The 16,153-nt window shown below is 39.6% G+C and overlaps 1 protein-coding gene across 4 annotated transcripts in view; it reads left to right on the forward strand.

The window, feature by feature from the left end:
- The window catches only part of vti1a (vesicle transport through interaction with t-SNAREs 1A), a 117,329-nt gene extending 115,685 nt beyond the window's left edge, over positions 1-1,644 (forward strand). For all 4 annotated transcript variants that reach the window (XR_008397755.1, XM_017483708.3, XM_047159326.2 and 1 more), the window contains one exon: positions 1-1,644. This exon is cut by the window's left edge. The gene's annotated coding sequence lies outside the window, so the exon portion shown is untranslated.
- The last annotated feature ends 14,509 nt before the right edge of the window (positions 1,645-16,153 follow it).

Below are 16,153 nucleotides of genomic sequence, written 5' to 3' on the forward strand. Positions count from 1 at the left end.
CTATCCTGTTCATTCTCCTCTCCTCTTTCCATCTCTCCTCATGCTCCTCTCCTCTTTCCCTCTCTCCTCACTCTCATCCTCTGTCTATCTCTCCTCTTCTTTCTCCTCTCTCCCTCTCCCCTCCTCATTCTCCTCTCCTCTCCCCCTCTCCCCCTCTCCCCTCCTCATTCTCCTCTCCTCTCCCCCCTCTCCTTCTCCTCTCCTCTCCCCTCCTCATTCTCCTCTCCTCTCCCCTCCTCATTCTCCTCTCCTCTCCCCCTCTCTCCTTCTCATTCCTCTCTCCCCTTCTTCCTTAGCTCAGTCCTCACTCTCTCCTCCCTTCTCACTTCCTTATCTTCTACTCCTCCTTGTTCCCTTTTCCACTCCCTCCTTTCTCCTCACTCTAAGCAACTTTCTCTCTCCTCTTTCGCTCCTTCCCATTCCCCCCTCCCTCTCTCGCAGCAGGACCTATGGAAGAGTCATTACCCTCTGATAGGCTGTGTCTTATTCCAAGGGACAGCTATAGCAGTAGGTGTGCTCACACTTTATCATATCACTCAGACTCATGTTAACCATCATAGTGTCTTTAGATAGCAGGCCCTCAGCCAGCTGACAGAAGAACGTTGATTAACCACAGCCCTCGCTTTCCCGTAACACTCATAATAGACCTACAGTGTAACAGTAATCTGAGCATGTATACACATGAATCCCTGTGCTATAGTGTGTTAATAATTCCACACAGGACAATGGAAAAGCTTCCTGTTATTTATACTTTAGCAGTTTCGGGTAAGACTCCAGTGTTTTTCAGCCCAAACCATATTCATAGGATTACCACAAGCAACTAAGAATTCTGGCATGTTTCTCAGTGCTGAGAACTGAAAACCTGTTTACTTAAAACAGTTATTGAGGCAGTTATTGTTCCCCAATACAAGGAAACAGTGCTTGTGGTAATCACACACACGTCACAGATGTAGAGTATAATGAATAGGATTATTCTTATTTTTTTAAAAACAATAACAACATTTTTTAGGTTTTAAAGCACCCTCTGACATGTAAAACTTGTGTGTGAGAGAGAGAGAGAGAGAGAGAGAGAGAGAGAGAATAAATAAAGCTTGAAGCACAATGGGAGGTCCATGTTTCATCAGGTAAAGGTTCTCTCTTGAGAAATGTCCCTGTCCCCTTCCTCAACCACAGTGATATGGCTTAGGTAGTGCAGAATAAAGTCGTGTGTGTGTGTGTGTGTGAACTCTGTGGTGAACAGGAGAACAGGGAGATTTACCATTTGTTTATAATTCTGAGTTGTCCATACAAACATGATACTACTGTAACCATCTGTAAAATACTAAATAACAAGAACCTGAAATGATGTCCGTCAGTGTTGTCCTTTCCCGGATTGTCCCTTTTCTAGTAAATGCCCATGGATTGGACATGGATGTGTTGCTGTGATCATGTGCCCAGTGTAATATTTGTGTATGTTTGAGAGTGCATAGCATCTGGCCTCAGACTTCCTACTGATCAGATCCATCTTTCTCGATTAGCGTGACTACTGTTCCTATTCTTCCTTTGCTTTCATTTGTCAGTGATTTTTATGGATTGTGATCTCTGTGGATGTGCCGAGTGCTTGTCTAGTTGTAACACTGTCATTAAAGCAGTATTGCATTTCAACACCACTGTGTTTTTTTCACTGCTCATTAGGCCTGCGATTAGCTCTGGTGTGTCATGTCAAGTGCACGTCGCCACGATGTACCTTTTGAACTTGGGTTGCAAGTTCCAGAGCGATCAGGAGGAAGGAATACAAACAGTGTGCCGTTTACGCTTTTTAACCCGCAGCTACAACCACAGTCAAACACCAGCCGTGCGCTTTTCACTTGCTCCCTTTGTCTCCTGTACCCCACTGTGCCACTAGAGTGTGTGAGTTTGTATGTGTGTGTAGGCACTCCACAGCTACACAGTGAACAAAGAGGCTGGACTGACCCATATCTCACACTGTAAACACATTGCTCTTCTCCACTCACGCTCTGCTCTTCTGCTGCTCAGACAGGAACACTCTATAAAATAACACACAGGTTCATTTATTAATACACACGTACAAGATTGGTACGTACTTATTATTATTGTGGTATTTTTTGACCTCTAAACATGCCATTTTACACCATTCTCATCCTAAAGGGATTCGGATCATGAATATACAGGGATACATTATTTGAAAATGTACCCATGCGCTTCTGCCTTTTTAAATCTCCCTACGTAACGCAAACCAGCTAATTTAATAGGTTAGCTTGTCACGTGCTAGTAAACTGACATTTACATTTGTCACGGATGGACATAAATGGAGAGACTTGCATTGTCATGTCACAGTCTCTTCATCCATACATCCATTTTACATACCGCTTATCCTAAACATGGTCACTGGGGCGCCTGTAGCCTATACCAGGCGTGGGACACTGTGGACGGGATGCCAACCTGTCGCAGGGCACAATTGTGCACATACACACAGTATGGATCATTTAGACACGCCAATCATCCTACAAGACATGTCTTTGGACTGGGGGAGGAAACCGGAGTACCTGGAGGAAAACCCCAAAGTACGGGGAGAACATGCAAACTCCATGCACATACAGGGCAGAGGGGGGAATCGAACCCCCAACCATATTCTCTGCATGTAAGGAATAAAATATGCCAGGGTGTGCTCTCTTGGGAAAATAATCAACAACAGGTTGGGGTGAGATATCGGAGTTACTGTTAGGTGAGGTATCAGAGTAACAAGACATCCCAAAGTCTTTTATTCCACTTATACCATGGCAGTTTGCCAGTGCTTAAAAGTTATCATTTATTACCACAGATAATATCACACTTTTTAACCATTTCTTATTACATTTAATATTATAGAATGCCCTGACAGCGTTCACTTGTCTGAAAACTTACTGAGCCTTACAAACCGCTGACACAGGAGACTCCTTCTATAAATATTCAATAAACATCTCCAAGCTTCAGCTTTTATACATTTTCTGTTAAACAACACATTACTTATTTCCTTTATTATTTGCTTTAGAATACGTAGCGTCCTCCGTACAATTCCTTGTGAATGAGTTGTTACTATACAAACAGTGATGTCTTAGGATGACAATGACATTAATATATGTGGGTTTGCCTTGCAGTATTGTCAGAGACATGCAGTTATAGAATATTAATCAACACATTCTGACCATCCAGATTCAAGAATTCAACAGAGCCATTTTGTTCATCACTTTCATATCATTATTGCTAGTTCATGATATCTAAGTTCGCTAGATGACTTGGTTTAGCATGACTAAAAGCATTTCTTGGCATCATGTCATCCTTAGATCTGATGGGTGATTGTTAAGGGTGGGCGATATGACAAAAATATCATATCACGATTCTTGAAGGCATTTTTATAATACACAATATGTATCACGATATATTTATAGATTTGCTCACAACCTGCCAGAAATACAGTAGTGCTGCATCTTTAAAAAAAAAAAAAAAAAAAAAAAAAAGGTTGCAAATAACATTATATAATACATTTATAACTTTATTATAAATGTTATAATGTATTTATAATGCATTTGAGTTGCTAAATGTTTTAAAAGAAAATCAACACTGAAAAAGAAAAAATATTGTGGCATAATTTGTCTTGATTCTGATATTATATCATCATATCACCAAGCCCTAGTGATTGGTCCAGAGATGTGTGCCCCAGATCAGTTTTTTTTTTTTCTCCACAAAAAATAAATAAATAAATAATAAATCTTTTGCACTGTTACATTTTTAAATAAATAAATAAATAAAGTATACTTTTAAGTTTTGGGATACTTGAAATAAAGGACATAATTTTTTGATCTATCCACTAATGAGTAAAGCTGAAAGATAGTTGGAGAGGTAGAGAGATGACCTGATCTGAATATTGAGAATTGACATTATTTATTTTGCATATGGTTACTTACCAGACCTAAATTTCTAACTGGGAGACATCAGTGGAAAAATCAGTGTGTTCAAAAGGCAGCCTGCCATTCATGTTCCCTGTAGCAGGAGATCTGAGCATACAATGATAACCCACGACATCTCTGTGGAAAATGGGAGTCAATCAGCTTTGATGGAGCACATCATCCATGACAGGCTACTGAAGAATGCGTTAATGAAGGTGGGGGGCTTCACTTAACACACAGAGAAGGGGGTGCTCTGAATTCTGTAAGTATTGTATATGCATGATGGTTTTCCATAAACAGCCTCGGTAAGCCTTTAACACATGGTGTGTGTGTGTGTGTGTGTGTTTCATTGTCTCACACAACGCCTGGAAAAGGGCACTTCGCTATCCCCCCCCCCCCCCCCCCCCCCCCCCCAAATCCCCCACTTCTGTCTTCCAGTCACCCTCTGCGATACCTCCTTCTTAGATGAGGGAATCGATTAAATATTCATGATCACGTGGCCAATGGCAGCACTGGTCTGGCGTTCTTTCTCCCAGGGCAGGAAATGGAGGTGGATTCATGCGAGGGGGTCCCTGCAGGTTGGCATACAGGGTCAATTGAATGGGTGGTTCAAAGGTTACAAAATCTGTATGATGTCCCCCTCCTCTTCCCTTCTCCGCCGTGCCTGCCACTGAAAGGACAAGCTGGCCAGCGATTTAAAAAGAGCCAGGCGTATTTTAGAGAATAAAAATTTCACAGCTTAACTCGATCCTTGGGTTCGCTTTTGTCTGCGAAACACATCACATCTGCACTCTTACTCATTAAAGCTTGCACCGCTTTTGCCCGTGAATTTATACTTTAATGAAAGCTGCACCAGGCCACTCTAAACGACATGTATGATATTGGCAACAAAACTCACAACTTTTGTTCATTTCAAGGATTTTTGAAGGCCCAGGTGAATTGAGAGGAGATATTGATTTTCTTTTATCCATGCGGTACTCAGGGATTACCGATTTTCTCATTTATTTTTAAAGACTATCTTTCATGAGGCTTTTTCCCTCCCTTTCTTCTCTTCTGGTTACCTACTATTCTTTTTTTCTTAACAGCATTTGTACCCATTCTCGTCCCATATCTGAATCCCTCCTTGACCCTGAAAATTGTAATTCTGCTATAGATCAGAGCTGCTGAATAATAGCTTTTACAAAACTGCTTAAATAAAATATGTTCAAATCGCTGAAGTCCCAAAGGCCTTGAAAGAAACTCTAATGAGAGGCTTGAAGAAGAAGAGAAAGGACATAGGAGGAAAAGAGGGACTAGTTGCGCTGCATTGTGAGGACATGAATCATCCGCAACACCTGTTCAGAACATACAGCACAGAGCTGGAGGGGACGCGTTCGCCCACTGTGATATGCTAACGGTTCACTAAATACACGGCACTAAAGTGGGACGTGCCGAAAGGAAGATAAATAATAGTTTATAGACACGATCTTTTAAAATGTGCACTTGAAGGAACTAAAGGAGAAAAACAGCGAAATGTTGTAGATTAAATATGACAGACTCAGGGCAGCCAAATTAACCTTTCAGACAAAGGCAAGAAAACCTCTCAGCCTCTCAGAGGCTTGTTACAAATATTTTTTTATAGGCACAGTGAATAATTTTCCACTGCATTATGATCCAACTTGAGATATCAAACATCAAATCATCGTTTATAGGATGTATACATGCATAACAAATGATATCTTCACATCAGGAAAACTGAGAATTCTACACTATTATGCAAGTGCAATTCAATTCAATTGTATTTGTATAGCGCTTTTAACAATGGACATTGTCTCAAAGCAGCTTTACAGAAACATATAAACACAGGATACAGATTTTAAATGTGTGAATTTATCTCTGTTGAGCAAGCCAGTGGTGACGGTGGCAAGAAAATCTCCTTAAGATGATATGAGGAAGAAACCTTGAGAGGAACCATCCTCATCTGGGTAACAACGGATAATGTGAAAGTAAAAGAAAGTTCATTATGGTTTTATATGAAGTCTGTTTTGTTGAACTAGACGCATGTCTGTGTAACACATGTTATCCGATCATTATCTTTAATTGCTCTCTCAAACTGCCTAAACATGAATATATACCATATTATTGTTTCAGCAGGACTCACATGACCAGGGATCATTACAGATTAGAGATGACAGGACTTCCTCAACCAACATGGGTAATTATTTTTTACCAGGACACTTAATAATTTACCTTGCTTCTGCCATTATTCATTCATTACTGTGCCGTTTTTGACTATCTAATCCTTGTGGTATATGTTTTACATTTAATTTTACATTTATTAACAAATGTGGGCATAGTGACATAGTTTATCGATTTTACATACTAAGACTAGAATAATGATGAATGTAAAGTCATGAATGATTTATCATTGCTAATTTCCATATGCTATATTTTGGTGGTGTGGGGGGTTTGGGGTGTTAGGATAGAGGGGCTTCCTGCCTCCCCCTGTGGCCAAGCTGCAGCGATGAAAAACTAACAGGAAACAACACCTCTTATGCACCGGGGCAAATACAAGCGCTGAGAAGGTGAAAGCACTTGGCTCTTATGAAGATTTCCTCCCAACCCCAATTACCACAGATTCACACTTCGCACAGGCACAAGGAGGAACTCCAAGGTAAAAGAAGGGAAGGAACATGAGAATGTAAAAAAAAAAAAAAAGAAGTGATGGTTTCTTTTTCACACTACAGATCAAGCAAGTTGCTTTTTAAAGTTTAAAAAATGTTATGCAATTATTTCCGTTTTCCAACAAACACCACAACACAATATGTTTACTCAGGAAATTTACGCAAAGAAGCTTCTCCAGAGTGTTTCATTAGTTAATAGGGCTGTTCTCTGCCCCTAATATAAATTTCTGTGAAAAACCTTCATATTAGATTTTTTTTTTTCCAAACATTTGACTTGTATTATATACAGTTGTGCTCATAAATTTACATACCCCTTGTGGAATCTGCAAAATGTTAATCATTTTAAAAAAAAAAAAAAAAAAAAAATTTAAGGAAAATTCTGTACATTTCATGTAACATTTTCTTTATGTATTGAATATGGGGTTAGACTTCATATAGCTGCTGTTGGAAAGGGGTCAAATATGCAGAAGATGCTGGAACAGCAAAGATTGTGCAGGACCTGGAGGATTCTTCTGAAGAACAGCGGGCAGTTTAACTGCTCAGGACAAACAAGGGACTCGTGAACATCTATCACAAAACATATAAACAGTCGTTGATCCTCCAGGTAACAACACTCAGTATTAAAAATCAAGGGTATGTAAACTTTCGAACTGGTTCATTTGTGTAAATGCAGTTATTACTGTGTCTTGTAGACTATATGTAAACATCTGTTATGTGAAATAACTTATTCAGGGTAGAACTAAATAAGAAACACCATGCAATTATTTTTTTAATTATTAACATTTTGCAGATTCTGCAAGGGGTGTGTAAATTTATGAGCACATCGATGCACACTGATGAATCGAATGGATTGTGCACACTTTAAATACATAAAGAAAATGTTACATGAAATGTACAGAATTTTCCTTAAACGTAGTTGATCAGCCAAGGCTTTACTGTCAGACATTTTGTTTTGTTTTTCTTAACTAGCAAGTAAAGGAAGCTTTTAGCTTAGCCAGTTTAGCATCATGCAAACTGTATGTCATGTTCATCACATGCTTGATTCAAAAGTTGGGGGGTTTTTTTGTTGTTTTTTTTTGGTAAGTAATATTATACAATAACTTCACAAACAGTTTCAGTCTGTTTTATCATCCAGATCAGTTTTATATACATTTCCCCCTTCAAACTAGCGTTTTCAGTTATGTGACTATGTATGTGTTCTATAGTATCAGAAACCACATAAGCAAGCTATTTAAGATTACTTAGCAATGTGACAGTTTGAAGCAAGTGTGTGGAGATCTAGACATGAAGTTTGCTAATCTGACAGCTGAGCAAATATTGGACACCAGACGTGTTTTGTCTGAATGACTTTTGTTCATTTGCTGAATCATGGCTTTAACTATATTACACAGATACTTAAGCTGGCTGATGCACCTTTATCTGTTTGGACTTGTTGGAATTTGTCCTTCTGAACATTTTTACAACACTATATATAATTATGTTTAGAATTCAGTTAATTCAATGAAGTATATAGGGCAGAGTATGTAGAGGAAGATACTGTAAATACACATTCATTCATTCGTTCATCCTTAGCAAACACTATACAGTGCTGTGAAGAAGTATTTGATGATTTCTTCTGTATTTGTCTGTATTTAAATAGTTTTAGATCTTCAAACAAAATACAATATAAAACAAAGGCAACCTGAGTAAACACACAATACAGTTTTTTTTATTGAAGCAAAAAAAAAGAATTATCCAACACATATCACCCATGTGAAAAACGAATTGCCCTTTAAAATTAAAATCTGGTTGTGTCACCTTTAGCAGCAATAACTGCAACCAAACGCTTCCGATATCTGGAGATCAGTCTCACACTTACTTCTAGGACTAGGATTTACTCCTCTGCTTTGGATTGTTGTCTTGCTGCATAATCCAGTTGTGCTCGAGTTTCAACTTACGGACTGAAGACCTGACATTCTCCTTTAGGAGTTTCTGGTAGAGAGCGGAATTCATGTTCCCCTCAATTATTACAAGTTGACCATTCCCTGAAGCAGCAAAGCATCCCACACCATCACACTTCCACCCCCATGCTTGGCCATAGGTATGATGTTCTTGTTGTGGAATTCAGTGTTTGATTTACGTCAGATGTAACGGGGCTCCTGTCTTCCAAACTGTTCCACTTTCGACTCATCAATCCACAAAACATCCCAAAAGGTTTGAGGATCATCAAGGTGTGTTTTCGCAAAATTCAGACGAGCCTTAGTTCTTCTTGGTTAGCAGTGGTTTTCACCTCGCCACAATTCCATGGATGCCATTTTTGCCCAGTGTCTTTCTGATAGTGGAGTCATGAACAGTGACCTTTACTGATGCAAGAGAGACCTGTAGTTCCTTTGATGTTGTCCTTGGCTCTTTTGTGACGTCCTGGATGAGTAGTTGCTGTGCTCCTGGAGGAATATTGAAAGGTCGGCCACTTCTGGGAAGGTTCACTACTGTACAGAGGTTTTCCTTTTGGACATAATGGCTGTCGCTGTGGTTCTTTGGAATTCCAGAGCCTATGAAATAGCTTTCAGTTTAATTCAATAAAATTTTATTTGTATAGCGCTTTTAACAATGGACATTGTCTCAAAGCAGATTTGCAGAAACATATAAACACAGGATATAGATTTTAAATGTGTGAATTTATCCCTATTGAGCAAGCCAGTGGCGATGGTAGCAAGGGAAAACTCCCTAACATGATATGAGGAAGAAACCTTGAGAGGAACCAGACTCAGAAGGGAACCCGTCCTCATCTGGGTAACAACAGATAATGTGAAAGTAAAGTTACAAGCTTTATAACCCTTCCCAGAATTGATGCATTTCAGTCACCTTCTTCCTCATCATTTCTGGAATTTCTTTCAATTTTGACATAGTGTGTTACAGGGTAAGACCTTTTAACCAATCCATGCTGTTGAAAAAGTTCTATTTAAGTGCTGATATGACTGAACAGGGTTTGCAGTAATCAGGCCTGGTTGTGTCTAGTCCAGCTGAACCCAATTATTAATGCAGTTTCATAGATTTGGGGAATTAGTAACTACTGGGGCAAATACATTTTCACACAGGTCCAGTTGGTATTGGATAACTTTATCGCTTCAATTTTCATTTAAAAACTGTATTTTCTGTTTACTCAGGTTGCCATTGTTTTAGCTTAGATTTTGTTTTCATTTCTGAAACAATCTAGGATGAGATAAACACAAAAACAGAAGAAATCAGCACTGTATCCTGGTCAAGGTTGCTTGGGAGCCTGGGGACACACCTTGGATGGGTGTGGTTTTAGTCAATCACAGGGCACCATGCACACACATTTTCATTCCTACGGGCAATTTAGAGTAGACAGTGCATGTTTTTTTTTACCCGCATGTTTTGTGGACAGTAAGAAGAAACCAGAGAACCCTCTCAAACTCAGAGAGAACATGAAAAAATCCACACAGACAGCTCAGGATTTAGAACCCAGAGCCTGGAGATGTGGGTCAGCATCGCTACCTGCTGCACACAATAAATGAAAACCCATTGTTTCTAAAGTGACTAAATGGCAATTAAAGCAATGTGTGTTTCAATCTTAATTTAAGTATTACAATCCCCTCGTAAAGCATTTGGAACAGCAAGGACAATTTTATTGTTTTTTCTATTCGTTTGGGTTTGAGATCAAAAGATGAATATGAGACGACAGATCGGAATTTCAGCTTTCATTTCCTCATATTTACAGCTAGACGTGTTAAACAATTTAGAACATGACAGCTTTTGTTTGAACCCAGTCGTTTTTTTTTTCATGTGATCATAAATATTGGAACATGTGACCTGTAGGTGTTTCTTGCTGCCCAGGTGTGCCCTGTTAGACTGGTTGTTTAAAGAATGAATAGCTCTGAATGTCTACTCTTGGTTTGAGCCCTGGGTTTCACCTGTGAAGACTGCATTAAAAATTTCTTTAAAAGGATAAACCAACATGAAGACCAGAGAGCTGTCTATGGGAGAAAAGAAAGCCGTTTTTGAAGCTAAGAAAGAGGAGGAAAGGACTTCAAGAACAGAATTATAGCGGCCATACCACAAGCTACAAACCACTCATTAGCATTAAGAATCAGACACCCAGATTGGAAATTGCAAAGAAATACAGAGATGAGCCACAAAAGTTATGGAACTAAGATTAACCTCTATCAAAGAGAAAGGATCTGCTCATGATCCAAAACATACATACGCTTGACATCATTCAAGTGCGGTGGAGGGAGCGTCATGGCTTGGGCTTGCATGGCTGCATCTGGAACAGGCTCGCTAATCTTTATCAGTGGTCTAAGTTGTGTTCGAAGTTTTTTAACACATCTAGATGTACATATGAGGAAATGAAAGCTGAAGTTCTGATCTATCATCTCATATTCATCTTTTTATCTCAAACCCAAATGTCTTCAATGTATAGCAAAAACAATAGAATTGGCCTTGCTGTTCCAATACTTTCAGACAGAACTGTATTTGAACTGACAATAGGGGAAACACTTTTCTTTTACAGCAGCTGGGAGCCACGATAACTGAAATATTTTTAAACTGTTAAAGAAATGGTTAAAGTGTTGTTTAACAGTTTAGTAAGTACTGATCCTGATGATAAAGGCAGTCTAAGTATAACCATATATTTTTACTCTCAGCTCTCCTCCTACAGTATATATGAATTTGCCCCCTCTCACTGTGACTCATCAGAGAGTTTGTGTTTTAACCTTTACCATACATTTATACTATCGATGCACTCATACTCGGGCTTGTACGTCTACCTAACACAGTTTTATTGTAGCCATGCTTTGAATTTAAGAAACAAATTACAAAATATACAGCTGCAAGCCATCCACGTGTGCATTACATCTGGGCTTGAAATGATCAACAGTCTGATATTCTTTTGTTGTGGCTTCATTTTCCAGCTGTTGTTTATTAAAGCCATTAAAGTATCAGTTTCCGTAAACAAGCTGTGTAGGAAACGTACAAACAGACCCTGATGAAATCTGTCTCGTTGCTAATTCTCGAAACTGCTCCTGTAGTGGTAAGGATGTTGGGTAGGAAGGTTAGGGGTTCAGCCGTCAAAGAGGCTCACTAGTGATGGACATGCAGCACATCTACTGAAGTCTAACTGCCCGAAAAGGCCTGCTCACTACACAAATAAATAAATAAACACACACATCAAAGGAATTTTCAAAAAGAAAAACAAAGCCTGCACACGTTCGCCAACTCCCGCTTACACACATGCAAGTGCGCGCGCACACACACACACACACACACACACACACACAAAACACATCGGAAAGCCTGAAATGCCTATGTACAGTCAACTCCACAATTATTGGCACCCTTTCTGAAAATGAATAGTTTAAACATATTTTTTTTTCTGATTTATTGCCACCACAATTAATTTGGTGAAGCCTTCCCTGGAGAGGATAACAAAACTGAGTCTCTTCCTGTAATGTCCGACTTTAATGGAGACACTGGTTAGAGAGATCTTGAACAGTGTTCCATGCAGAAAACTTTATAGTCTTGGGTTTTTGCATTCAGAATCCCTTTTTAATTCAGACTACAGGTTTTTAATAGGCTTTAATTCTGGAGGCAGAGATTGCCATTACAAACAGATTTTGTGTTTCAACAACTACTTCTGTGATGAATTGGAAGCATGTATAGTTTTTATTTTATTAAAAGATCCATTTAGATCAAGGCTAAACTTCCTGGCAGAGGCAACCAGGTGCTGGGATAGAACATTCTGTTGCCTGTGGACTACTAGCTGCAAAACTGCCCCAAAGTAGCATTGATCCATCACTCTATGTCCAAAAACCTCAAATTTGGTCTCATCTGACCAATTCCAATTGAAGTTCTAATGAGGATTCATGAAGTTCAGGTGCTGCATTTTGAATCTGAGGGCTTCTTTTGTGTTACCCTCCCAAATAGCATGATTTACAGCTTTATAGCTGATTTTAAACTTGAAAACCCCAAGATTCTTGGGTTCTTTTTTGCTTCTGGCACTTCTCACTGGCCTGGCAAATTTTCAACTGTTCCTGACTTTAAACCTTTTTTGATGATCTTGATGCATCCATTTCTTGACTTCTGCAGTTCAGAAATCATGTGTATCTATTTGTATTAAGAGCTGTTTTTTTTCCCCCAGCGATGACTGTCCACAAACTTCATATTATATATCAGTACACTGTGTCTTTAACTGTAATGCCCGATGAGGTTGGAGAATACATGGTAAGGGATCTGAGACCATTCCTCCATACAGAATCTCTCCAGATCCTTCAAATATTGAAGTCCACGCTGGTGGACTCTCCTCTTCAGTTCACCCCACAGGTTTTCTATGGATTTCAAGTCAGGAGACTGGGATGGTTGTGGCAGGACCCTGATTTTGTGTTCAGTAAACTATTTTTGTGTAGATTTTGATGTACGTTTTGGATCACTGTCCTGCTGGAAGATCCAACCACGGCCCATTTTAAGCTTTCTGGCAGAGGCAGTCAGGTTTTCATTTAATATCTGTAGATATTTGAGTCCGTGATGCCATGTATCCAAACAAAATGTCCAGGTCCTCTGGCAGAAAAACAGCCACAAAACATTAAAGAGCCACCCCCATATTTAACCGTGGGCATGAGGTACTTTTCCATATGGATACCTCTCTGTGTGCCAAAACCACCTCTGGTGTTTATTGCCAAAAAAGCTCTATTTCGGTTTCATCTGACCATAGAACTCGATCCCATTTGAAGTTCCAATAGTGTCTGGCCAACTGAAGATGCTTGAGTTTGTTTTTGGATGAGAGTGAGGCTTTTTTCTTGAAACCCTTCTATACAGCTTGTGGTGATGTAGGTGATTTCAGATTGTAGTTTTGGAGACTTTCTGACCCCAAGACGCAGCTAACTTCTGCAATTCTCCAGCTGTGATCCTTGGAGATTTTTTGGCCACTCGAACCATCCTCTTCACAGTGTATTGAGACAATACAGACACACGTCCTCTTCCAGGTTGATTCATAACATTTCCAGTGACTGGAACTTCTTAATTGTTGCCCTGATGGTGGGAATGGGCATTTTCAGTGCTTGTGCTGTTTTCTTATAGCCACTTCCCATTTTGTGAAGCTCAACAACATTTTGCCGCACATCACAGCTATATTCCTTGGTTTTACCCATTGTTATAAATGACTAAGGGAATTTGTTTTACCTCATATTTATACCCCTGTGGAACAGGAAGTCATAGTTGAACAGCTTCCTGTTCCTAGTCACCCAGGTGTACTGAAGAACTATACTTCAAATATAGTTTTCTCATATAAATTCATAGGGGTGTCAATTATTATTGCACACCTATGTTTAACAAATATATATGTTTTTTGATAAACCTGTGTTGTGTTTGCAATTGTTTGATATTTCTGAGAGAATAGTATTTTTGTGAATTTATTTTAACAAAAGATCAAAAGGTTAAACAATAAACACAAGGATGCCATATTAGTGGGGGGACCTCTCTCTCTCTCTCTCTCTCTCTCTCTCTCTCTCTCTCTCTCTCTCATATATATATATATATATATATATATATATATATATATATATATATATATATATATATATATATATATATATATATATATATATATGTGTGTGTGTGTGTGTGTGTGTGTGTGTGTATGTATGGGTATATATATGTATGTATGGGTATATAATATAAGCTAAAAAGTGTTATATCCCCTATATTAGACTATAGTAAGTGAGGTTCAAAATCACTTTTCAGGATTGTGTGTGTGTGTGTGTTTGTGTGTGTGTGTGGCACAGAGCAGTAGTGAGAGGCTCGGACGAGCATATGGAAGCCCAGGCGTTGAGTCGGCCTACAGCAGTTGTGATCTGCAGGAGGAGATGAAATATTGAGCGTGCTCCGAGCTACAGACGGAGGCAGCAGTGCTCCGCTCAGCCCAGCTCTCTGCTTAGCCTCCTGATAGAGCAATACACTCCTCTCACCAAGCTCAGCACACCGCTGAACCCTCTGCCATGCTCACTTAACGTGCACCCCCATCTCTCTCTCTTTCTTTCTCTCACTCTCTCTCTTTTAATCAGACCGATGTTCACGCTACACTTCTGTGAGCTGGACTCAGTTTAGTACAGCTGAAAGAGCACATCAGCTTGTGCTGCCCCCTCTGAGGGCTGATAATATGGCTCCTTTTACCTGTTAAGAGCTAGTGAGGCGTCCCAGCTCGGTTTAAATGAACTTCAGAGAGACAGGACTGACAGAAACACACAGAGAGCTCACCTCTTTGACTGGCGGCTCTCAGATGCACTTCCTTTCTCTTTTTTCCAGTTGCTGACTCCTTGACTTTTATGGGCTCTTAATGGTACAGTTATGACCCAAACACACCAGCTTTAGTCCACATGCTTACACAACTGGGTAGACAGACCAACAGGTGGAACACTAACATGATTGTGTACGCTTTATTATTCTTAATATTTCTTTGCATCATCATATCTTATTATGATATCTTATCATTATTTCCACCATTAGCTGAGAATTGCTTTCACAATATATTGCTCTGGGAGAACAGAGATGGTGAGAGAGAGAATGAAAGTGATTTTCTACTTTAGTCTTAAGTGAGAGCATTGTGTTTTCAGGTGACTCCAGTTCTGAATATGAATGACAGCAAGAGCAGTCTTTCTTCAGCTTATAGTGAGCACTAATAGTCTGTATGATGACACTTTATCTACAGTTTGTGAATATAATCACCAAACTAAAGGGGGCAACCTCAGGGGTGACAGTTCACTAACTGCCATTTGACATCTTTATAATTAACGTGGAAGGTCTGATCTCGTGCAGATCTATTCTATTTAATATTCTCATAAGCAGCATGCATTATTAAAACATGCAAATGAGGCTCAATTGGAAAACAGACTTTTTGACACAGGCTTCACTGTGTGTCAGCAGTGTTTGTCCCAGACTCGTAATAAACGCAATGAGCTCGAACCCTGCTGAAACTCCCAATGCACAATTCAAGACTTCAGCATTTTCTTTCCTATCTATTAGAGTAGATCGCCTACAGTAAGTTGTTGAGTTTAAACCTTTTAGGTTGATCCGTTTCCTACTAACACAGATTTCTTTTCTTTTTTTCGTGGACCAGCGTTCACCCGAGGACATACTGTGGAACTTTTTTTTTTTTATTGCTTGAGGGAAATGTGATAAGTCTTGGTGTGTGACAGGCTGACTGAGCCTCCCGATCTGAGGTGTTTAAAGAGAAAACCGGCAGCATGTGCACTGGATGACTCTGCGTTCAGGTGGACAGGAAGAGAGATTGCCAGCTTTCGTCGTATTTCGGGGACTATGGTGTTTGGAGTAGCCTAGCTGAAACTGGGCTTTTTTCGAGATGTGGTTAGGAGCTGAGACTAGGAACAGGCTCTCTTATGTTCACTTTTAGGTTGAGTTAGTTTGGAGAGGGGGATACGGGACTGGCTTCACTGAGCTGGGAGTGAGTACACGAGCCCGCTGGCCTTACCAGAGCTTTCTGAAAGCTGTCTGTCTCCTGCTCACACATGAGCTACAGTAAGCTTGGAGAGCAGAAACTGAAACTCACTACTT

This window comes from Ictalurus punctatus, chromosome 13 (genome assembly GCF_001660625.3).
Source record: "Ictalurus punctatus breed USDA103 chromosome 13, Coco_2.0, whole genome shotgun sequence".
Lineage (NCBI taxonomy): Eukaryota > Metazoa > Chordata > Actinopteri > Siluriformes > Ictaluridae > Ictalurus > Ictalurus punctatus.